The sequence below is a fragment of the Etheostoma spectabile genome, chromosome 5 (genome assembly GCF_008692095.1).
Source record: "Etheostoma spectabile isolate EspeVRDwgs_2016 chromosome 5, UIUC_Espe_1.0, whole genome shotgun sequence".
NCBI lineage: Eukaryota > Metazoa > Chordata > Actinopteri > Perciformes > Percidae > Etheostoma > Etheostoma spectabile.
This window is the reverse complement of record NC_045737.1, coordinates 1,663,453-1,688,231: the sequence shown is the minus strand read 5'-3', so window position 1 is coordinate 1,688,231 and position 24,779 is coordinate 1,663,453. Positions and strand designations below refer to the sequence as shown.

At 39.6% G+C, this 24,779-nt stretch overlaps 1 protein-coding gene and 1 long non-coding RNA gene across 2 annotated transcripts in view; one reads left to right on the top strand and one right to left on the bottom strand.

Moving 5' to 3' along the window:
• The window catches only part of zmat4a (zinc finger, matrin-type 4a), a 228,527-nt gene that overhangs the window by 57,459 nt on the left and 146,289 nt on the right, over positions 1-24,779 (top strand). The gene's annotated exons all lie outside the window — the stretch shown is intronic.
• Positions 5,992-23,275, bottom strand: LOC116689539 (uncharacterized). Its single transcript, XR_004332026.1, has 3 exons — positions 23,130-23,275; positions 16,312-16,314; positions 5,992-6,002 (listed from the first exon to the last, which is right to left on the bottom strand). It is a non-coding gene; the product is annotated as an uncharacterized LOC116689539 (long non-coding RNA).

Below are 24,779 nucleotides of genomic sequence, written 5' to 3'. Positions count from 1 at the left end.
GTTGACTGAACTGAAGTGAACAACACACACCAGACTATTACTCCATCAGGTGGCAGTAGATAGCATATGAAAATAGCTAATTTTACACTGCTAAGCAGTTAGTTGTGAGATAGTAGTAAGCTGCTTCAGCTTGGCTGCGTATGGGTAGTGTAGTGTAGTGGCTGCTTATGGAACACATGGAAATGGAGAGTAGATGCCCATCAGCGCGAACAAACAAGCTCTTGGGTGTCAGACTTGGCGGTGACCACTAAAGTTTTGGTGGTTCTAGTGTTAGCAATAAGGACAACAACTCCCATGATCCCATACTACCTCACAACATCATCAAAAAGTCCAACTTTTGTTAGTGTTTTGATTGAGAGATACACTCACCTAAAGGATTATTTGGAACACCATACTAATACTGTGTTTGACCCCCTTTTGCCTTCAGAACTGCCTTAATTCTACGTGGCATTGATTCAACAAGGTGCTGAAAGCATTCTTTAGAAATGTTGGTCCATATTGATAGGATAGCATCTTGCAGTTGATAGAGATTTGTGGGATGCACATCCAGGGCACGAAGCTCCCGTTACCCCACATCCCAAAGATGCTCTATTGGGTTGAGATCTGGTGACTGTGGGGGCCATTTCAGTACAGTGAACTCATTGCCATGTTCAAGAAACCAGTTTGAAATGATTTGAGCTTTGTGACATGGTGCATTATCCTGCTGGAAGTAGCCATCAGAGGATGGGTACATGGTGGCCATAAAGGGATGAACATGATCAGAAACAATGCTCAGGTAGGCCGTGACATTTAAACAATGCCCAATTGGCACTAAGGGGCCTAATGTGTGCCAAGAAAACATCCCCCACACCATTACACCACCACCACCAGCCTGCACAGTGGTAACAAGGCATGATGGATCCATGTTCTCATTCTGTTTACGCCAAATTCTGACTCTACCACCCGGTGGGGTCTTCTGCTGCTGTAGCCCATCCGCCTCAAGGTTGTGAGTCATTTTCACCCACAGGACTGCCACATACTGGATGTTTTTCCCTTTTCACACCATTCTTTATAAACCCTAGAAATGATTGTGCGTGAAAATCCCAGTAACTGAGCATATTGTGAAATACTCAGACCTGCCCGTCTGGCACCAACAACCATGCAACGCTCAAAATTGCTTAAATCACCTTTCTTTCCCATTCTGACATTCAGTTTGGAGTTCACGAGATTGTCTTGACCAGGACCATGCCCCTAAATGCATTGAAGTTACTGCCATGTGATTGGTTGATTAGATAATTGCATAAATGAGAAATTGAACAGGTGTTCCTAATAATCCTATTGGTAAGTGTACATAGCAGCTTAAAGTGACATATTGTACCCAACCCTCTCTAGCCCCTGAGCCACCGCACTTATAGACTATTATTTCGGCAGCTTGTCTTTGTTTGACAGTTTATAGCAGAGATTTATGGTAATAAGTGAGAAGAGCTAAGCTAGCATCTGCTCCCGCCAGAATCAAACTGGAAGGTTGTGATCTATATACTACATGCAGCCCTGTTGCCAGACCTCAGTCTTAAAGGGGGCATACGATTGTATACTTTATTCGTGCAATACTCCGACTTAAACTTTACTCACACCCACTAATTCAACAGGCAGTTGTGGCCCAAATGCTGCCCAGTTGCGGTTGCACTTGACCTGCAGGTAGTGATGGCCAAATGAAGCTTTGTGAACCAGTGTCTTTATTTTCTTGGTTTTAGGAGAAAGGCCTTAGGCATTGCAATTCATTGTATTCTTAACCCTTTGTTAAAGAGAGAGCGCCATCCAGTAGCAATGCACAACTGGATTTTTCTTCCGTTTCACCTGTGTCAAAATTACACCGATCGGTCAGTAAACCAAATTTTTCATTTACTTTTTTATCGAGACACAGTGTTGACAGCCTTGGAGATGGACAATCTGTTTAGCAAACCCCCCAGTGTCAGCTGCTACCTCTACGCGGAGTAATGATGGACTGCAGACTTTGTTGTATGGTATCATAGCAACAACTACAATTCACAATGCTGACGGATTATTTCCGGATCAAAAACCACTCCAGCAGAGTGGGAAGGGGCAGTTAGTGCATGGGCATTTGCTGAATATCCTGTCCATACTCTCGTTAAGGTGCATGCATGCAGGGATACCCCGGTTCTGACAGAGTTCTCTAGGTCTGTTACCTGGGTTATGGTGTTTACATAGCGTGAGAGAAATTGGGGTATTCCCTTAACCCGAATATAATGTTTTTTTGTTTTTTTTAAATGCATTTAAATGCACTGACCAATAAGGACATTGGGATGACTTTGAGGAAGTACACTGAGTGTACAAAACTGTAGGAAGGCTCTTTTGTCTGTGCCGCAGTTCCAGTTACTATGCTTGTTATTTCTGAGGGTTAAAAATAACAATTCTTCTTATCTACACCTGTCATTCATGTCACAAGTGAAATAAGTTGTCTGTGGTTCTAATTTTTTTCTTTTAATTTTTGTATTTTTTAACTACATCATTTAACAGCATTTTGTCTGCTTGTGTAATTGACATACATAATGGAATGCCGTAAAAGAGGGGAAGAAACATAGATAAGTTGATGACACAGAACACACATCACAGTAATGATACCAAGATGGATTTCTAAGGTGCTATTGAAGCTAAATGACAAACAGAAATAGCAGCAAAGCTGACATAAATCATTTTAATGTGATAAAATGCAAGAGTACATTCTCTGAATTATAGTCAGAATCTCGATTAGTCAGACTTTGACAGAAATAATGTTACAGTTGTGATTAAATATGTGCACGGACAATGTTTAGTTTGGATTGAAATATTACAGACATAAATAATGCCATGTGTTATTACATTTTCATTCTCATCATCATTTTAAACTGCATTAGCTGTCATCACACTCAGTGAAGGATAACATGCTGACGTCCCATATGGTTAAGATACCAATCCTCCCTTGGAGTATTTGATACTGCCCCACTAACAAAAACATGCTAAAAAATGGTCTGAATGGGAATTCATTTTTGTTACCGTGTGGTCACTAACCCTAGTGATTATGTCAGTACTTCCTGTGACTGCTTCAAAATAACTGTGGTTTTCTATTTAAAAGCTTTAAATTAATACCAATAAAAAACATAAAAGCAGAGGGAAGTGTTTATCTTCAGTTTGCTAAAACAATTACAGCTCATATAACCCAGCAAATGACAAGCAGGATTAGGAAACTTTGAGGCGGCTGTCTGTTAGATAAACTACACATGAGCTTTCCGTCTAGACTACAGCCTGACCATTGGCAAGCCAATCAGTTTAGTTTAACAATACAGTTATGCTAAACTGTGATACTATGGACCTCCAAAACAAGTCCATAGTATCACGGGTCAATGTAGCTTGCACCTGCTGGGAGGGTGCAGGAAATGTCAGATCACAGTACAGCATGCTCTGGTGTGCAATAATGATTATGGGGAAGTGGAGTGGATTTGGGAATATGTCATTAAGGAACTAGACACCATGAAATATGGCCTATATAGTTGATGACTGCCCCTCCGGCTCCTTTGATACTATGGAGAAGAGACTATAGCCACACTTTATTATTCATGCTGATTTTAAGAAATTTAATATGTTTATTTCAAGCTCAGTTAAATAACAAATCTTTTGGTCCACCACTGCTAAAGGAAATCAGGCAAATATAGTTTTAGTCAAGAATCAGTCAGGTGCACTGGTCTTTTATGATCATCTCCACAAGTTTACTTGACTAACTCCTTTGAGGCTATTATCTCCTTCCTTACAGCTCCAGTCTTCCAGGCTTCTTCCATCACATCATTTTTATTCTCTTTTTGGGCATGTTTTTAGGCCTTCAAAAACAGGACAGCTGAGGAAGTGAAAGGGGAGAGATGGGGGGAATGACATGCACCTCTATATATGGACGCCCGCTCTACAAACTGTGCTATCCGGGCACCCAACCTTTATGTTCTCTTAAGACTGGTTATTTAACTGTTTGTAGATTTATATATATATATATATATATATATATATATATATATATATTTGTATATGTATATATATGTGTGTGTGTCTGTGTGTATATTTCTATGGCCGCTTCTAGTTTTTGTGGCTTGTTGAACATTTAACTGATTTCTACTTACTGTAATTCCGTTATTGTTGTTTGTTATATAAAGGTTTTTAGCTTCTAACCTCAATTCTGTTGTAATGTTAATCTTGTACTTCTGTTGTAAACCTGCATGTTTGAGATTCTGCGTGTGTGTATTTTTTATTGTGAGTTCTCATAGTTGTTCTCATGAATGCACATTTATCCACTTTCTACTACACAACTGTCTCCCCCTCGTGAAGCGTACTGATGTTTCTAGATATTCTCTCATTCAAAAAAATGTACCAACATTATACATATACCGTATATACTAAACATATTATTTATTAAAATATTACCGAAGTAAAACCTTTGGCATACGAACGTGAAAAACTAAAAGCGTTAGAGCTATCCATTTAAAACATTAATGTTGGAAGCTAATGTTAGCCGACAGCGATACATTCAAATACTTCTTCGATGTTAAATCAACTACATCCCATATCAATACACATAATATTTTTTACTGGTCCAGCTATCTTAATTATCAAATCATAAAAGGCTTTTTATTACAAAGCCTTTTTGTACTTCTGTACTTACATCTATTAACTTACTTTTAGTTGCAAGATCCCTGTTCCTTAGGTAGAGAGCGCCAAAATAAAGGTTGCATAATATTAAAAAGGTAGTAATAAAATAAAAGCTTGCAGGAAGTGGTGACCTTATTAATAGACCTTCTTAAGAGTTATTACATTGTTATATTTAACATGGAAGATTGGCAGAAAGTCTTTGGCTGATAAACACTTTGGGTAAATGTTGTACTACTATAATTGGGGGCACCCTGGTAGCTGGGTTAAGGTGCCAACCATAAACCAAGCAACACACCAGGAACCTTTGGTGCATTTCATTCTCCATCTCTGTCTCCCGTAATTGCCCAGTATCTCTCCACAGGCCATTAGATAAAGGCATAGAAATTAAATGCCTATGAATAATATATAAAAAATAAGACTAATATTCTACAGCCATGCAAGCAGCTATGTGAGGCTGTACTTGAGCTAATTGTTCAACATGCTTACAATGATAATGCGAGCATGTTGATGTTTAGCATATGTCATGTTCACCATGTTCACCATGTTGATTTAGCTTGTAAGATGCATACACACTTTCTAATGGTTTGAGGCTGATGGGAATGCCATTAGTTAATAGGTATTTGGTCATGAACCAAAGTATTAGACAAAATGAAAATTTGACTCTAGATGAAAAGTTAGGAGATGGCAATCTATGTTATAGTTTTTTTGAGATAGTTCATATGTCACCCTCATAGTGGTGCTAGAGGAAAAGTCTGGGGTTCACCAAAGTCAGTAGGATTCATCCTCTGGGGGCTTTGAATGTCGGAGCAGAATTTGATAACAATCCATCCCATAGTTGTGAGATATTTCAGTGTGGACAAATGCGGTGGATCGCCAGATCAACATTGCCATAAAAATGTTCCCTACGGACTGAGCTACTGCCACCCCTGTGTGCTACTTGTGCCTTTTACCAGGTAAATGTGCTGCAGTTTGCTGATGTTAGGCAACAGTTGAACCATTCTCTCTACTCTGCTGCGTTGTTTCTAAAAGCTTTAGCAGAACTTTGCTGCGTTCTGTGCTGGAAGCGTCAAATCCTTGGAGGTCTTTCTGAGTAAACACTGTAATCCCCCCAGAAAACCCTGCATGATGTAAACGAGTGATGATTCATGAGATAATGCCTGTATGAGTGTGGACTGTGGTGCTTTTACCATGCTTGCATGCAGTAAAGGGAGCTTTGTTAGAGACTGGAGGGGTACAACAACAGTAGTCGTAGTTAGTAATGCAGAGCCCTGGGCTGACTGGTAACCTCAGAATTTCTGTGTCTGAATCATCCAGGGGCAGTTGAGTAAGACAGCCTGCGTCCTGAGTGTCTTGGAGCTTACCTGACTTCAGTCAACTGTTTTTGTCTGACTTTCTATAATTAGAGGCCTATTGAGGCTGCCAGCATACAGCCACTGGTCTATTCCAAGTCACAAAACACTCAGGGCTGTTTTGGCAGAATGCTCCAAAAATTACAAGGGAGTAGAGAGGTGCATCCGAGTTGTATAACAGGCATCAACATGAGGCAGTTAGAGTGCTGTGATGACCAGAGACAGTTCTAAAAATGACGCACAGGACAGGCAAGCTTTTTTACCTTGAAATTAAATAGCTTTTATTCGCGATAGGGGATATAATATCATGATATTATATGATGTGGTGGTATATCACCAAGTACCTCAAATCAAAATTTTGGCAATATTGAAGGGTTGACAATTGGTGCTTTTACAACATATGCACACAATGTGATTTTTGATAAATAATCATCAGTAATGTTGACAAACAATATAAACAGCTAGACTAGTCAACCCTTATTTTCAAGTCAGATTACAGAACAACACAGAAAGTACAATCATACAAAATATAGAAAAACAGTAAAACATTCTGAATTGGAAAACATTTGATAAATAAATTCTAATAAGTTAGAATAATGGGGATGCTAAAGAAAATACAATTATGTAAAGCATCTACAAGTAGAAGTAGAAGTTTGCAAGTTTAGAACCAGATTTCTAAATTATCCAAGAGAGATTGTGTTGATTTTAAGACAGTGCTGTAGTTAGTTGCAGGAGTCAGGTGCACTTAAACTAAAATCAGTTTTTCCAAGTTCAGACTTAAATATCTGACTTGTTGGCAAACAGGCAAGTTATCAAGTCTTTTAAAGAACCATACCAGTAGATTTGCACGCGTATGCCAAATACTACTTTCTATATCCTCCTTCCATTAGTCCATTATTCAGCAGTCTTTTGTGCATACCTATGAACATAACGACATGAAACAGGAATGTTTCTTTTATTTCATTCCAGTGAACCTATGAACCTTCAACCACTGGACGATCAAGGTGGGGTCAAGACATTTGTACCATATTAATCCCACCTGTCACCTTCTGCGCACCCTCAGTACTGTATGTAAGCTACTCACCCAGATGTGCCCCTTCTTCATCTTCAACTGGCAAAGAAAGACGCAAATAATTGGTCAGGATCCTACACGTAGTCTGCCATGTCTCTTGCCAAAGTCCCTAATCTGACACAGTGATCAAAAGACAAGGATACTGTGTAGTCTGATCCTGATATTACTCTTTTGATGTCTTGTTTTGAGGTATTGATCCTTGAAACCAAACTGGGATCAAGTGAAATTATTACACCAACACTAGCACAATTTGTCTTTCTAAAATATAAACCCTTTTTTAATCTGAATATGAGCTAAAAAAAGAAAAGAATTTCAACTGGTTTTATTGTTTGTTTTTTCTATTATACAAGTTGGCATTTATATAATTGCACCAACTACTTTGTGGTCTTTAGACATTGTAAAGTAAGACCATTAACAGAAAGTTAAAGCTGATTTCCATGTAGTTTATCAGCATTGTCGTTTCATATTCATGTAACTCAAAGACTCTGATTGACTGTACTGTGCTAGCAATCCAGCATTTTTGCAGTGAGACATACATTACTAAACGACAGTGCAGTTGTTTTGCTCTATATGGTAGACTTGCACAACAGTGTGTAGTGGTATTAAAAATATGTCATTTGTAATTTGTGGGATATAATAAATAGGATACTGTTTTGGCAGCATTTACTCATGTAAACACATGGAAGAAAATGCTGCCAACATCCTTAATTAAGAGGAAAAGTTGACTACTAACTGTGCAAGTAGAGCATAATAAATTATTATTAAGAATGTTCTAGGGAATAATTGCAATAAGCATAAATACATCCTTAATATGCATTTTTAACTGAGTGACTGTATTGCTGAATGGGTCCTCTGATGGGGAAACCCATTAATTTTTTTTCACAAAGCCTCTATGGTCTGATAAGAAATTCTATAAGCTGGGTTGATAACACCTCTGTCTGCGCTGGCGTCAGGCGTGGCCAAAAGGTAAAGCTGGGCGATATAGAGAAAATCTAATATCATGATATTATATGATATGGTATATGACCAAATACCTCAAATCAAAATGTTGGCGATATTGTAGGGTTGACAATTGGTGCTTTTACAACATATGCACACAATAAGATTTTCGATAAATAATCATCCGTAATGTTGATATATTAACTATGTGGGTAAAGACAAACAATATAACAGCTAGAATAGTCTGGTAAGGTAAAAAGGTAAAATTATGTCACTTAAATAAAAGGTATCAATAACATTACCTTTTATCAAATTGCTTTAAAGTCTTCACTACATATATTGAGTCTGGACAGACATTGATGCAACTTGACTGGTTGGCAGAAGGATACAACTACATGCAGTCATTGTAGTTATTAATATTAACAGTCTGGTCATTGGTCATTTTTTGATGCCTGACCATGATCATCAGCTTTGACTTTTAACCTTATTCCAACCTGACTATTCAACACTCAAATAAGAAGTTAACATATCATTATTTTATGTAGCATCGCAGAACTAGAACAATCAGGCTCTAGCCCTGTTTCTTTTTATACAAAATAAATATTTTAATAGCATTGAAAACACTATATGGTACTTCATAGTGCACATAATAAAAGTATTATGTTTTTTTCTTTTCATTCATTATATGGCATCATTGTTACTAATGCTGCCCTGATTCACATTCATACCAGGGCCTGCCCAGTAGAGCTGCAGCCGGCTGCTGACAGTTACTAAACAGCTACAAAGGAGCTGTGTGGGGTTATGTTCTGTGCTTTAGAGCACCTGGCTGGCAGCTGTGTAGATGAAATAAATGCACACTTATCCACTTTCTACACTACTGCCTCCCTCTCATATTTATATCACTGAAGATCTGTTTTAAGTAGGGTCCGTTTTTGTTATTTCCCACTAGGAACAAGGGTAGTTTCTAGTTTTATATATATATACTGTATGTATATAGATGCTCTCAGGACTGTGAACTAGGTCCCCCCCTCTCTTTTTTTCTGCACCACCTATACTTTATATTTTTATATTTTATATTTTTATATTTCGTGTCGACACTGTAAAGGGGTTGCTTATAAAAAAAAATATTCTAGTTGCATGTGGTTTTCCAGTTTCTTTTGGGAGTTCCTCGGGGAGTATTTGACCTTTGTCCTCCACAGTACCCATCCCGGTTCTGGGGAGGGGCACGTCTGATCCCACACAAGCGCTGATTAGCTCACTAATGTGGTGGTAATGCAGTATGGATTTTTCTTCAGCCCTGATTGTGTCAAGCATGCGCTTAGGCTCTCTCTCATACAAACACGTCCCACAATGTGGCAGTTTCAATATAGTTCTGGATTCAGGGGTCATTTTTCTAATCAGAGTCCTCAGACAAAATGCTGAAACAAGCAGCTGTAAGTAGGATTGGGTTACAGGCTCCCATCAGTTAAATGTATCCTTCATTAGTCAGCGCCTCACAAGTGTGTATGTGTGCCTGCGGTTTTTCTCAGTCACTTGGTTTTGCTTGTTTTGGCCCATTCACTCCAAATCACATATACCTTACAAACCTCCAGGCCGCTTTCCAAACACACTGTTCTATCTTTATATGCATTGTTTCTGTCTCCCAGTCAATTAGTTACCATTCTTTTTAGTATGGCGTGAAAAGCAACATGCAGTGACTAACTGGTTAAAGTACATACAATAAATTGCTCCACCACACATGATAGTGAACTGGACAAAACAATCGGTTAAGTGCAAAAATCATCTGCAGATTAATCAGTAATGAAAATAATCATCAGTTGCAGCTAGAGATGGTCTGATACCATTTTTTGCTTCCCGATACTGATTCTGATACCTGAAATTGCGTATCGGCTGATACTGAGTGCTGATCTGAAACCAGTGTGTCATATATTTTATTATTGTTTTAACAGCTGTTACCTACTATCCCTGTATGGATGTGATATGATTTATATCTTTGTTGTTGGTCTGGCTCAGGTTAAACTCTTTGTGAAAGATGAACAAACACAAACAATGAATGCCACAGAACTTTTTTTTATTATCCAGTTTGACAGTCAGTTACTACGGAAAAAGAATATAAATAAACTACTTCAACGTAGATTTTCTTTAGTTTTTTTTTAACGTGCTATCAGATCAGTGTATAAACTCCAGTACTTTCCGATACCAGTGTTTTAGGCAGTATTGGAGGCTATAAAACTCAAATGGATTGTGATTGGCTGTCAGTGTTTCTATCGTTCATCAAATCGCTGTGACAGTGATCCTAACGATATCTTTCTCTATGTTCTATGTTGTTGTTGTTATAGTTGTGGTGTGGACTCCACCATCCACTCGAGTTAGAACAATTTTTCAAATTATATACAGTTATCAATATTGTTGGTGTGGACGGCGCTTTATTGTGTAAAGGTAGTTATCATGAAGGAAAGCTTTTTTTTACCAAGATTTGTAATTTGTGCTCTCAAATTCCTGAGACATGTAGATATACATACACCTTTCTGTGTATACCAAATTGCATGGTAATCCATCCAATAGTTGTTGAGACATTTCACTAAAAAGCACAAAATAAGCTATTTTTTGCATGTAACTAAGCTCAAATATCTCTGAATAGTACCCTGCTTGTTTTACAGTTTTGAAAGATGCATGCAGTAGTACAGGTTGACATTTATTACAGTACACTGGGAGGAGGCAATGGGGGACCTGCTGGCAAAAACTATCAGCTTTCCTAATGCACACTTTGATCAAACTTTCAAATGAGCCAGTTATGGAACTAGTCATAACTTTTTTTGCAACTTCTTTTTCTTGAAGAATAGAGACCACACCGTTACACATTGTCTGCTGTAAACAATAACAGCATAAAGTTCTTGTCACTTATTGACTAATAATGTATTAATGAATCTTTAATAATTTATCCTTTTATTTTAATTTATTATTCCCACAAGGGGGAATTGCAATTTACACTCTGTTGTTATTACACACATTACACACAGGCCTGAATTACACACACATGCTCAGTACCTATACATGCACTAAATGGAGAGATGTCAGAGTGAGGAATGCCCCGAGCAGTTGGGGGTTCAGTGCCTTGCTCAAGAACACCTTGGCAGTGTCCAGGAGGTGGACTGGCACCTCTTCTATTGCCACCCCCATAGTTAAACATACCTCACAAACACAGTGAGACCCTGAATGCACACAGAAGCATGGAGCGTGACCAAAATACAGCAGGTTGCTGTTCTATATTCATAATGTAAGAACAGTTGTCATGTTAACAATTGTAGAAACTGTATGATTTAACATATTTTGATGCTTACAAGGATGAACTTTTACAGTACATGCTCTAACAGAGGTGTGATAGGTGTTCCTCTGTAGGATGCTGTTGTGTGTCCTCATTCAATGAACCATTTGTACAGTTACAAAAAGTAATGCATTGTTTGTATTCCATGAATGTATTACAGTATGCACCATGATTAATACAATTGTATAAGAGTGCAAATATCCACGTAAGCAGAAGAGCAGGGTGGATGGATGGGTCCTAGTCCATATCCATGACCTTCCACTGCTGGGAATGTTCAAGTTCCCCGGAAATTCTGCCGGATGTCTTTCGTTTTTGCCGGATGTCTGTTACCTTCTGATTTCCTTGTGTTGGAATTTTAAACTGTTGATTTCTTAGGACTGTGGTCAGCTGCTCCTCAGATCTCTGCAGGGTGAATCCAGATAGCTAGCTAGACTGTATGTGGAATCTGAGTTTTCTGTTGCATGAGTAAAACAACTTTTTAACGTACACATGTTCCACCACAACAAGTTCCTTCTCAAGGCAATTTTGCAGAGGCCCTGTTGCTCTGTGTGGTGCTTAGCACCGCCCAAGACGATTTTGATTGGTTTAAAGAAATGCCAATGAAGCAGGACATGTGCTGTGTGGACTAGCCAGACCCTCCTTCGCAGCACCGAGGAGGAAGGTCTGGCAATGCAAGACTAGATGGGTCCTAAAACAAAGGGTTGTAAAGTTGGGGAGTACAGTTTGTGTTCTAGGAGTACTACCTGAGGGGCTGGTGTTTAAATACGATCCATAATCTTTTTTCACATCTTAACTAATCATTTTGGTGCCTAAATGCAGGACACTCACCTTTTGTTGGCTAAACTAAACTGCAACGGCCGCTGAAACAACCATAACCTCACGGTGCCCCTTACCCAGCTTACAGTAACATTTCCTTTTTTTTGTTCTTTTCTAACCTTTTTTTTTTGGCTACATCCAACTGTAAAGACTGCTAAACGTAACTGTCATGTGACCAGTCACAGAATTCAGTTGCATATGATTTGCAAATTGTTTTGCATACGTTTTTCATACAATATCATAGAAAACAGAATGCGTTGCCTTGTTCAGGACTCCTTTGGAAAGCTTCCGCACTTCTCAATCCTAGCTCATCCCAGAAAAAATAGGAGCAATGGAACATCCTGAATAATAGAGGACCCATTCAAGTTATGGGTCCAGGATATCAAAGATTGAAGAGTAGGGAACGATCAAGTAAGAAAATTGGCATGTACTTGTAGGAAAATGTATGGTTTATGGTGGAGTCTGTGCTGAATTATTTCTTGCTCCCGGGTGCACGGAAACTCCTAATCCTGGCTACTAAATAATTTGGCAAATGAGCCCCGATAAGCCAAAGCCATTTGTTAATAATTTGTTATTAATACCAAACAAGCTAGAATGTGTTAATTAGTACGTTTAAAGGTGCTCTAAGCAATGTTGGGTGACGTTACCTCTTGTTGCCATTAGAAGTATTTTCAAACAAAACCAGACTAGCTCGCCCATTCCGCTATCTTATCCTGTCCCCTCTCCCTCCCTTCTGTGCTTCCGCGCTGTAACCCCCCAACCCCCACCCCCAAATCCTTCTTGTTGGTTATTTGCTGGAATGGTGCAGGTTGGCACAATTTGTTTTTTGTTGCCGTTTGTAGACCCTGGGCTGTCTACAGAGACCACATTTTTTTTACAGTGTGTTCTGGTGACAGGCAGCTTGAAGACAGTGAGGAGATGTTTGCTGTATGTGACACTAAATTTTCTAGCCTAAAACACGGTTGACATCGCTTAGAGCAGCTTTAAGAGGTGCTGGTTGGTTGATTTTGCTAACTTTTGACAGAACCAGGCTGGTTGCTTTCAGTTTTTGGGGAAAAAAAAGAATATTCTGACCACCCACAACATCAAACTATTCCTTTAATGGTTAGAAGTTAGTCCAAGTCAGATCTACAGTAGAAGACTCCCTGGATATGTTAACATTGCCTTAACTCTGGGCAGAGTGCAAAAACAAATTGTAATTGCATATGCAAAAAAACTGAAAGGAATACTATATAATCGGAATTAAAATAGTCAGTAAATAAGTTAAATTTGAAATGTGCATATATAAAGGCCAATATACAAAATAGCCCTATTGCTGGAATGTCCACTGGTGGTGGAACATTTCTATCCAGTTCAGAGAGTGTTTGCTCAGCAGAAACCCTAATAGCTCTCTGCTGCAAAGAATAGATGTCACCTTAGTGTCTAAAAAGGCACTTTAGGATGACATAACAAATAATGGGTCTTTGAACCAGTGTAATTGATTGCAGTTTTTTTAAGTACCGATACGATTTCAATCAGGAAAGACATGTTTGCAGATATGCAAATGAGGTTTATTGTACAGCTCAATAAAATGTAGACTTTGGCGATTAGACTCCATCGCAATACAAATATTTTGCATATCTATATAGGGGTAGAGAACCATCAGACTCCCAGATGGAATCTAGACCCCAAGGGTGGCGATGAATGAGCCCGAAGACCAGACCAAAGGAGGCGCTGGACCGGTCAGCTGGAATAGATGACTGGAGGTGGAAGGGGGGGGGGGGGGGGGGGGGTGGAGGGTTGCACTCTTTGCCTACAACGACAGCTGAATAGCAAAGGGAGAAGTAGATTTTTTAAAGGAGGGTTGAGACTCTGTGAATGGCCCTTGCAATTTGTGTACGATTCTGATTGGTTAGACAGGAAGGTGAACGGCTCCACCAGCTGATTCCGTTTAGGAAGAGAAGACTGATTAAATTAGGAAAGAGTTCCTGAAAAAATTGAGCTATATTTAAATCAGTAGACACTAGTTGCATATATACGACAGGTATACACTGCAAAAAAGTACATTTATAAGAATAACAGCTGAATTTATTTAGGAGTGCACTGATTAAAAGTTAGGTCTTCTTGAAAGAATATACGCTGAGCTACATTTAATCAGGAGAGACGTGTTTGCTGATATGTAAATGAGATTTATTCTACAGCTCAATAAAATGTACAAAGTCTTTGGCGATTAGAATCCATTGCTCCACAAATATTTTGTATATCTACTGTATATAGGGGTAGAGAACCATCAGACCCCCAAAACTAACTAACCCCAAAAAAGACAAATATACTGTAAGTACATATATGCAAAGAACCATATGGATTTACATCTATGCAGCAATGGATCTGAAATCGAAAAGCAAATACCACCCGAATACTTAATACTATATAGTATTTATGAATACTGTATTAATTCACCATTTACAACCCTGCACTGAAGACGTGAGAAGACGAACAGATCGTGAAGGCACACCACCATCAGTTATCTGCATGCTACAATTCATGCAAAATGCCAGTTGAATTTAATGCCTGAGGTCCGGGCTCCCTAATTCAGCACTCCAGGAATTCCGCAATGTTGCGGAGGTATAATGACGGATCTACTGTTAGCACAGTACAAACTAAGCTGCCTAACCCGGCACAGCAGTGGGAGAGACTTAAAATCCTCTCTTGAAGGTTATTAGGTCAGGACATGTAGGGAGGAGACACAGGGAAGTCATTTGCAGACTGCCAAAACGAAATAACCAGAGAAGGAGCTTGAAGCATAACTTGTTCCTCTTGCAAAACGGTGCCATTTGGGTCCATTTAATTCTCTTGCAGCATAACCTCCCCGTGTATGCATGCAGAGTATTGGTTAGTAAATAAATGCTGCCGACTAATCTGTCATGCAGATTGCATGTGAGATAAGCTGCTTTACTTAAAATTAGGTGAAGAAGTCAGGACAACTAGAGGTGTCATGGTAATGTGCACGGAGAACGAAATCCTCATGACTATAAGCAACAACACAGATGCTGAAAATGCTGAAACCAGTGCTCTGCTCAGGTGCTACTGATGCTTCAGAAGCAGGTGGTGCCATCAGCACTGTAACTGTGACTGCAGCCCATTGTGACATGACTGTAAAATGAGTTCAATAAGCCTGTTTGTGGAAGAGTGGGAAACATTTACCTGCTTCTCGTCCTCCTTCCTATGGAATAGTGATATAATAAACTCCCCATCTCCAACTATTAATGCTGCAGTAGGGAGTTCTGAGAAAATGTGGACTTAGCCTGAAAATTTCAAGGGGGTAAGCCTCTCCTCTCTAAGTGTAGCTCCCATAGCGCCATTTTATTGCTACAAAGCAATCACCTGCAATTAGCATCCATTGACTGCCATTCATTTTGGCGCCATTTTGACAGTGAATAATTTTACATCTGAACCGTTTCAAGACTCTGTTTGTCCATTGTTTATTTCTAAAGAAACACGACAATGTATAAAAGGCTCCATTACCTTGTACCTCACGTTATGGCTCTGTAGCAGACGTTTTTGTAAAAAATAGGCAAACGATTGTGTCATAACCACTCAACTTGCTGTCGCATAGTCAACAAATCACCGTATTGTCAGGAGAAGCATGCAGACAGTCTCAACTTACATCAGCTGTTTAGGTTTAAATACTCATGTTAACTAGCATGTTAGTTAGCAGTAATTAGCCTGTGTCTATGTTATCTCCTCACATGAACCTACTTCTCCGTCTCTGCTGATTGGGAATGAATGAGATTGCTCTTGGCACAGCTACCAGAAGACTTACAACTTTCAGACACATCACAACTACGTCGTCAAGCTCAGTTGGAGGCTGCGCAGCAGCGCTTAACCATCACCAGAAAAGTAATTCTATTTTCCCTCACTGGTCTCCGTCCAGAACAATGGTATCTGTTGGTCTATGGAAAATTTGAAAGAGCACACCTTACAGGTCCCTCCCCTTTGCTCTCTGCTGCGCTACAGCCCTCCCTCCACAGCTCCTCCCCCACAGCACAGCCTACAGTGAACGCACAGGCTGTTAAGCAGTGCCACCAATGATGGCAGATAAACAGCTATGGCACAATCACTGGTAGGGACAAAACATCAACGATATGCTTTACATTGACTACGGCCTGCCCATATTTTGACTACAAACTTGGTCCTAAAATCATTACGTATTTTGCAATACATGTAATGTAACTTCATAACGTTGCACTCTTTCTATAAGTTATAAATAGCTAACGTTAGTAAACTAACATAACGGTAGCTAATGTTACAGTATGTCAGTAATTATTCTAGCAATATATAATGTTAGATAAGGTTTGCTAGTACATTATTTCAGTAACATGACAAGCCAGTGAATTAGCAGGTTTCAATTGTTGCTTTGCACAGTGCGTGACATTTTATCTGTATGTTATGCGGCTAGAGTTTTGACACTGAGTCAATGGGCTTCGACGAGGAATTCACACCCTCAGCGACCTCTACGAGCCGACGGGCGGGGAGAAGAGGAAGCAGTGAGCGCGAAGCATCAGGCAGGGCACGTGGGAGACAGGGCAGAGGTTGCCTAGTGGGTCCAACTCCCCAGCACCCCAGCAAAGAGGACATGGCGCATGTGTAGAATTTAAGATTATAGAGGACTGCTTACGAATGTGTAAGTTACCTCAGTTATAACTGTTTTCCCTTTGAAACCATAAAGTATAATATTGTTCAATTCAATGTAGTTTATATAATATAGGCCTATGTAATGTTAGCTGTTTATCTGTGGATAATGAGCTTTAGTAACCATTTTTATCTGTTATTACTAGGAGCAAATTCAACAATTAGATTTACAACAGACACAACAATTGTTTGAGCAATGTTAGGCACGGGATCCAAGCCTGATCTTTAATGTCCTCAGCCATTTGGGACTTGCTGCTCCTCCAACATTACCTCCGGTCCCCAAGCAACCGTCATGGTGCATCTGCCAGAGATGCAGAGAAATGCCCACCGCTTTGCATTTCAACTCTACCACACATGAAGGAATACATTCTGCAGGCAGGAGTCTTGTGTCTGGCCAGGAGGACTGGAATGACCTGCGTGCTGTAGTTGACCTTCCAGATGAAGGTGAAGACAACAGGCAATTTAGACATGCAGCAAATAGACAGTTTGTGGCTTGGCAGTGTGGGACTCTGGGTCCTGGTCAGCTGCTGTGTAGGCAGTCCGGGACCTCTTTAAAGATCCTCATGGACAATGAGGGGCGGCTGCGGCTCAGTTGTAGTGGTTGCCTGCCAATCGGAAGGTTGGTGTTTGATCCCTGGCCCTGCAGACCAATGTCGAAGTGTCCTTGGGCATGACACTGAACCCCGAGTTCCCCCCAATGCCACGCCATCGGAGTGTAAATGTGTTTGAATGTTTATCTGATGAGCAAGTGGCACCTTGTACAGCATGAATGTGTGTGAATGGTGAAGGGTTCCTGTACGATGTACAAAAGCTTTGAGTAGTCGTTAAAACTAGAAAAGCGCTCAAAGAACAGTCCATTTACAGGGGATTTATTCTGAGGAGGGTATAGGTGCTGTGTGCTGTGCTTTTAAAACTTTGAATGCTTTCTTGTTGTGTAAAAAAAAGTCTTATTTAAAATAACATTTCTATTAAGTTTTGTAAATATTTTTCAATAAAGGGCTTAAAATGATTTTTATGTGATTGCTCATTTGGGAGAACAAAAGCAGCTCTTTTCCTTTTGGATCAATTTAAAACTAACTTTCAGTAAGAATGATGAGAATCACTGAGTCAATACTAGTCATGCAATGTTGAGGAATCTAACTAAGGCAAGGAATAACAACATCTTAGAAATATGTTATTTTGCATATGGGTGAAATAAATCAGCTTTTTTTGCAAAATACTGCACAAGAAAATACGTGAACATTTTGATTTGTACTGAAAGATGATTCCTTTAAGTGCCTCTATGTCTGAGGCAATGTCTGACCTGTTGAAGGGGCATAACAAATTTGATGTGTCATATATTTTGATTTACATATTACATCCTGAGGGGGAAGAAGACATGTGTATGTTTAAATATAATCAAAAATAGAATTCTGCCTTGCCAAACAAGGCCTGGTTTTTTAAATTAGATTAATTTCCAGTTTTCATTAGGAAGGTAACAGGTAGCAGTGACAGTTTGATACAAACATTTACCTTTTACCTTGGCCCTGGCTGACTTGGGTCTCCTGTGTGGTGGGAGCTGGTTCACCGGACAGCACACCATGCAGACGTGGGTCATTTGGTTTCATGGTTGTAAGTCGAGGGAGTCCACATCCTGATGACACCTGTTTCCTTACTATTGCCCTCTGAACTTCTGGGATGTAATGGTAGTCCTTTTCCTCTTTTATGGCATACAAACTCCACTTTCTGGACTTCTTATTATAGAGTTCGCGATATCTGAAATCAGATATTTCTGAGACGATGAAAACAGATGAAAGTATTTATATTCTACACCTTTTGTGATATGGTAAAGTAATGATAAGCACAATAAATTTGAACTTGACACCCCACCACACACACTTTGCTGTAGTGGTGTGAGTTTACTAGGATTCCAAAATACAGATGATAATCAATAGAAGTAGGCTATAATTATGTGGCTATAGGCTAGTAACTCCAGATTAGATTATGTTCTGACAATACATGGTGATTACAATGCAGACATCTGCAATACAATGTGCAAAATATGTGCATTTACTACCCAACACCCTTGATAAGACATTATGCATATTACATACTCTATGGAGCCATCAGGCCTTCTCTTGGGTGGTCTGTGAACATGGTTGTGGTAATCCAGGCCAGCCAGTAAGATTTGGGCTTCATATACAGGAGGTCTGAAACTGAAGCATTTGCTGGCATACATCAAGATGTGATTATGGAAAAAGTCCAGATCAGCAGTCAACCTACAAATTCAGTGAGAACTGTAAGATTATATACATTCTTTCTCAACAGTTATATAGTTAAAACCACTGAATAGTGTTTTAGAGGCAATATGACAGGAAAATTAATAAGCATAATCAAACCTAAAGTGCAAGTATTGTGTACCTCCTTCAGCCAGCGTTCACTGAGAATGATTTAACCTGCTACAACATTCCTGCCTTGCTACAAGCTGTTAGACTTAGCAACAAGCTCCAGAGTAAAATGAGATTTGCGCTATCACCAGTGATACTGTAACCATCGCTATCTTAGTTGTGTAGTTCTTAAAAAATGAAACAAATCAAGCAGGGACACTTAGTTGTCAAGCAGAAATGTGGCTAGGTCTGAATCGGTGTTGAATCCTTTCAGGATACGTAGCTCCCTCCACCTCTGAAAAGCTGCTCCAATGTTCACCCTCGTTTTACTTCGGGCTCGGTCTAATTCTTCTAGCTTGTTTTTCGTCATTGGTCTTCTTCTGTTTACCTGTCTTTGTTTTCTGAGCAGGTGCCACTCAAGAAATTGGCAGTTTTCCTGAAACGTTAGGTTGTTTCTCCGCCATTAGCACAGCTGCAGCACACCAGAAATCTTGAGCTTGAACGAAAGTATGCGCTGTGCGGTGGAGGGGTGTGAGCAGCGCGGACAGCAGCGTGATTGACACTGCTAAGACATTCCTCCTGGCTCTGATTGGTTGTTTCTGACTGGGAGGAGGTTGATTTTTTCACAGATTATCTGTCTCAAATTCTACTGTCAGTTCATAGTCACAGTTTTACCAAATATGTGAATAAATACATTTTTACAAAAGTTACCTACTGAAGCATTAACTAACCTTAACATTATATGATGAACCATTTATGAAAATTACAAATATTCGAAGCCAAACTGTTGCTTTAAACATCCCTAGGAGCTACAACATACATAAAAAACAATAAAATCCACATAGTATCCATACCAGGACTGCATACCAAAGAATTAGCGTAAAAGAGCAGCCACTCGTGAGGCAGAAGTTGCATGCTTAACCTACAGCATTAATAGAAGAGAAACAATGTCTCTGGTGGTCTCTATTACAGAATTTACGGTAGTAAATTCACAAAACAGAAGCATAGACAGCGCCTGGAATCATGTCCACAGTAACCCGGTCCGCATTACCTGTGGGCAGCAAGATGAATGACAAAACGGAGCCTGATGGGATGAGACGATTGAGATGACATGCCAGGTCCTCCGCCTTGATGAAACCGAGCAAAGTCAGTGACCTTGACCTTGACCAGTGACCTTATTGGCAGTTACCTCACAGTAAATTAATGTAATACTGTGATTAATTGTCTTGTCCCTGTGCACCATGAATGCAAATGTGGGAAAGCATTTCACATATTTCATATCATTATCTCTTATCACATGGCAAAAGAGATCTAAACATCCTATTTTTAGCAAAAGAACAAACCATTTGAACAGTACAAAGCTGACTGCACTGAGCTTTGGTTCAAAGAAAAAGTTATTTCACTTGTTTTATTCCAGCTATTTAGTGGTAGGTCGGGGAGAGAATCTGAATTTCAAATGGTCCTATTTTTCTTCTCTGTTCATACAGAGTATGAAATGTCTCTGCTAAGGCAAGCATTTTATATTCAATGGGTAAGGCAATATAAACTTTACATTCCCAAAATACATAAACAACTGGTGTTTTATAAAGGCAAAAACGAAATGAAACAAAATGTGTCATTATCAATGCAGGATTACTTGTTTAAAATAAACTGTTTTAATTAAAAGTATAGTCAGTTAACTGCTATGCATTGTTTATGTTTTTCAAACTGGGTCATTTTTTTCCTCAAAGAAGCAGCAGAGCTCACGTTGCGGTATCTCTGCCAAAAAAACCAGACAAGCACGACAAATAGATTCATGCAGCTTCACTCTCAGCCCAGGCAAGGGCAAGGCAAGATTGGTTCGTCTGTCATGCCCTTGTAAAAGGAGGCGGAAGGCTGTCCTGCCTGACAGAGAAACACCACCCTGTCCACACTCCTACATGCCTCACTAGACGCTATCTTGTAACTGTAAACTCTCATCTATGGCTTCCCCTGACGAATGATGCAATGACAATATCGTGGAACCTTTGCCCTCCTCTTTCTGTATCAGTTCTCTTGACATGCAAAGTTTCTCCCTGTGAAGCAGAATAATTTTCAGATAAACTAATCTGTCCTTCCAAATCCTGTTGTGGCTGTGCAATCAGATCCTGGGGGATCAATGGTATGCTGGTAAAAAAAAGGCTCTTGCTTCACCCTCAATGAGCCACACACTCAATTAAGCCCTTGGCAGGGAGTTGCAATGTGCACTTCATTTGACAGTCTTCTCCTGTTAATAATGGGACCTCTACCTGGCATAGACGGATGACACATTTTTGAAAAAGGAGTGTGTATTGGAAAGGGCAAGAAAGGCACAGGGCCAATGTTCGGTTGTGGACCGTTTCTAATAGTATGAAACGGTCCACACTTACTGTCTCCTAAACAGGCGTGACCTTGTTTGAAAGTAAAGTGAACGTTGTGTGTGTCATGATGCTATCATGGCAGCCCTTTCCTCTCCCTGTTTTTTATCCCTCATGTTTCTCCCTCCTGCTCTGTGGGTGCAAGTTGTGGGTGTGGCAGGCTGCGTCAAGTGAAGCTCATTCCTCAATCATCCCCCAGCAGTACTTAATGCCGAATCTGTGATTCCCTCGCCGCCAGATCGTAGAGACTACTAGCATGGTCCCTGTCTAATTCTGTTTCCTGGTGTTCTAGCTTGTGTGGCTAATGTTATCTGTGTTTTCTCCTATGGCAGTCTGCCTTGCTTGCTTGTGCTTACGCTTCTTGTTACCCTGCCTGCCTTTACTAAATCACTTACATGCATTTCCTGTGTGTCACGTCTGCTTTTAGGTCCAACCTTCAGTGCTGTTCCATAACAGTGTGGATGGTTAAAAAGTTATTTTTGCATAATTTATTTATACTTTAACTTGTAAAGAAAACATGTAATAGTTACAACGCTAAAATACATATTTAGTAGTGCAAAAATGAATTCTCAAACATAAGTGGACGTGTTGGCAGATTTCGCGAGAGTTTGTTCCTGAGACAGAAACAGGTCTGGAACAAAGTAATGTGTAGTGTGTGTCTAAAAATAATTTATGTCAGAATGTTAAGGAGATATGTGGCTTGTTAGGGTTAGGGTTAGTTGTTCAAAATGTGCCCAATATTTACTTTGATGATTACGAGCCCTAAACAACCAGTCTCCAGTCAGCTAGTCTCCTAAAGCCACGTGACACAGATACAGAAAACTACTCTCAATGAGGCGTCTCAATTCTCAAATTATTTCCATTACAGATTTATATGACACAGCCTTGTGCTCTATAAGCTGATTTAACAGAGAGTTAAATGAATCGTGTAGTGTGTAAGCAGTAAACTAGTTTTTCATCACGTTTTAATAGTTCATGATGGTGATTACCCAGTGTCTATACTCTGCAGCAACAGGGTTCTGACTCCACCACCCTTATCACACACGCATTAACAGGGAAATTCATATGCAGATTTGTAAACCTGCACGAAAAATACAAATATGAACTGAAAGTCTCAAAGCACCTGCAAAGGGTGAAAGGCTCCCCTAACTGCGCTGGCAAGGACATCTATGGTGTCTATGTGCTCATAATTGGCCAAATGAGCCTCATTGCAAAAACAGTCAAATTCATGAAGATTGGCAATCAATTTAATTTACGGTGTCAAATCAGAACAGAGGTTAACTCAGAACACATATAGTGCTGGTCTATTTTACGAAGGACGTTTATCAAACTCTGAGTTAATTAACCCTGAGATTGGAAACTGAGTTTTCAGTTCCAGAACAGCTGATTTGAGTTGGTACAATCAACTCCGAGTAGGTTCACTCCGTTTTAATAACAAGGCAGCATGAATGGAGTCATGATACTATGATCCACCATGGCAACCACTACAAACAAATCGGTCAGCATACTTTACCCCTCTAGAACTAAAACTACTCATGGCAACTCAACTGCTGCTGCAAAATAGCAAGAATTGGTGTGGGAAAAAATGGCTGCTTGAGTCAATGCGTAAGCATTGACAGTGTGTTAATTTTATATTTAATCACAGGTAACCTATAATATTACTGGTGAAAACTGGAATGGTATTACACATATAATTTGAGAGAGAGAGCGCTGTGTCAGAGGGAGGAGACTGAGAGAAACTCAAGGTTTGTTGAAGAAAACTTGATTCAAACCAGGTTAGGTTCACAGACACTGTTACCATAGTAACTGACTCTGAGGTTAAGGTTGAATCTCGTTTCTCTTTCTTACTCCTTCCCCTCAGTTTTGCGCATTCATGAGAGAGTAAGGGCTGTCCCAATACTCATTTTGATAGAGGTTTAGGGCTAAGGGGAAGGGGCTGGATACCGTAGTTTTAAGCAAATTCGTGAGCTTACTTAAAAGTGAGGGGTACCCAGAATACACTGCGCTGCCGGCAACCGTGGCAACCAAAGAGTCCCATAAATCTAAGTATTTTTGGCTTAAATAATTGATTTAAAAATGTTGAGTCTTGTGTTGTGCTCTATACTGTCCTGTACATATATACTTGCAATCATGTTCTTGAATGAAATGTTTTTTAAATATCGCTAGCTTGCTATGCTAATGCTAGCGCTAAGGGTATCGTTACATTGCTGATTTGCACAAAAGTCCTGCATTTCTGTGCCTAGAATGGGCTCCATGCATGTTTGAAGTTTTAAGTAAACTCCATTAGCAGCGAACTTTGTTTGATATCAGTGCACAACACTACTTTCTTTGGAGACATTGATACATGCTTTGCATATACCGTCCTACATCACACAGGGACTTCTGAGGAAACCCAACAGCTGATCCACTTTCAGGCTCAAATGAGCAGAAGTTTCTTAAATCAAAAAATATGCTGAAAAGCAACTATGGGAGGGAGTCATTCGTTCATGTTGTAGCCATTCATTATTTTATTGGTACTGTATTCTTGTAATCATTTGTAATTAATTCCTGTTCATGCACCTGTACATTGTTGTTGGTTATGACACAGGACATCAGACTGAGGTGTGGGATTTCAGAATAGCTGTAGTTGTGTTTGTTTGTTTGTGGTCTTGTGTGTCTTTTTTGAGTTTTACACATTTGAGTCCCTTTTTATGTGTGTGACAAGTTATGGTTCTAATAGTTGAAAATGGTTCTGTAATATAATATATTTTTATATAATGCTTTTGCTTGTTATGTTTACTTTATTGGGCAATAAAGACATATTTCTGTTAAAGAAAGCCTTTTTTGAACAGCACCACCACTACCAAAGTGAACGTAAATACATACATAATAGAAAATATGACACTGTTGTCCCCCAGGGAATAGTCATACACACAGATGCAGACGTCGTCTTGGAAGTGGTGTCCCATTTCATAGGGGTATGTTTTCATCCATGGCACTTACCTCTTGGTTTTGAGGGCCAAGGGCTAGCAGTAAGACGAAGGATAAGAGGTAAGACAGAGAAATGGGATTCAGCCCAAGTTACCTCTCTTTCTGAAGCGGAATGAATGTCGATTTTAAAGTCCTGTTAAAATTATTTCCCACCCACAGCCTGTAATTCCCCCTGTACTTACTTTGTACGTAACGTTAGCTCTATGATCTGAAAACCTCACAATGCTT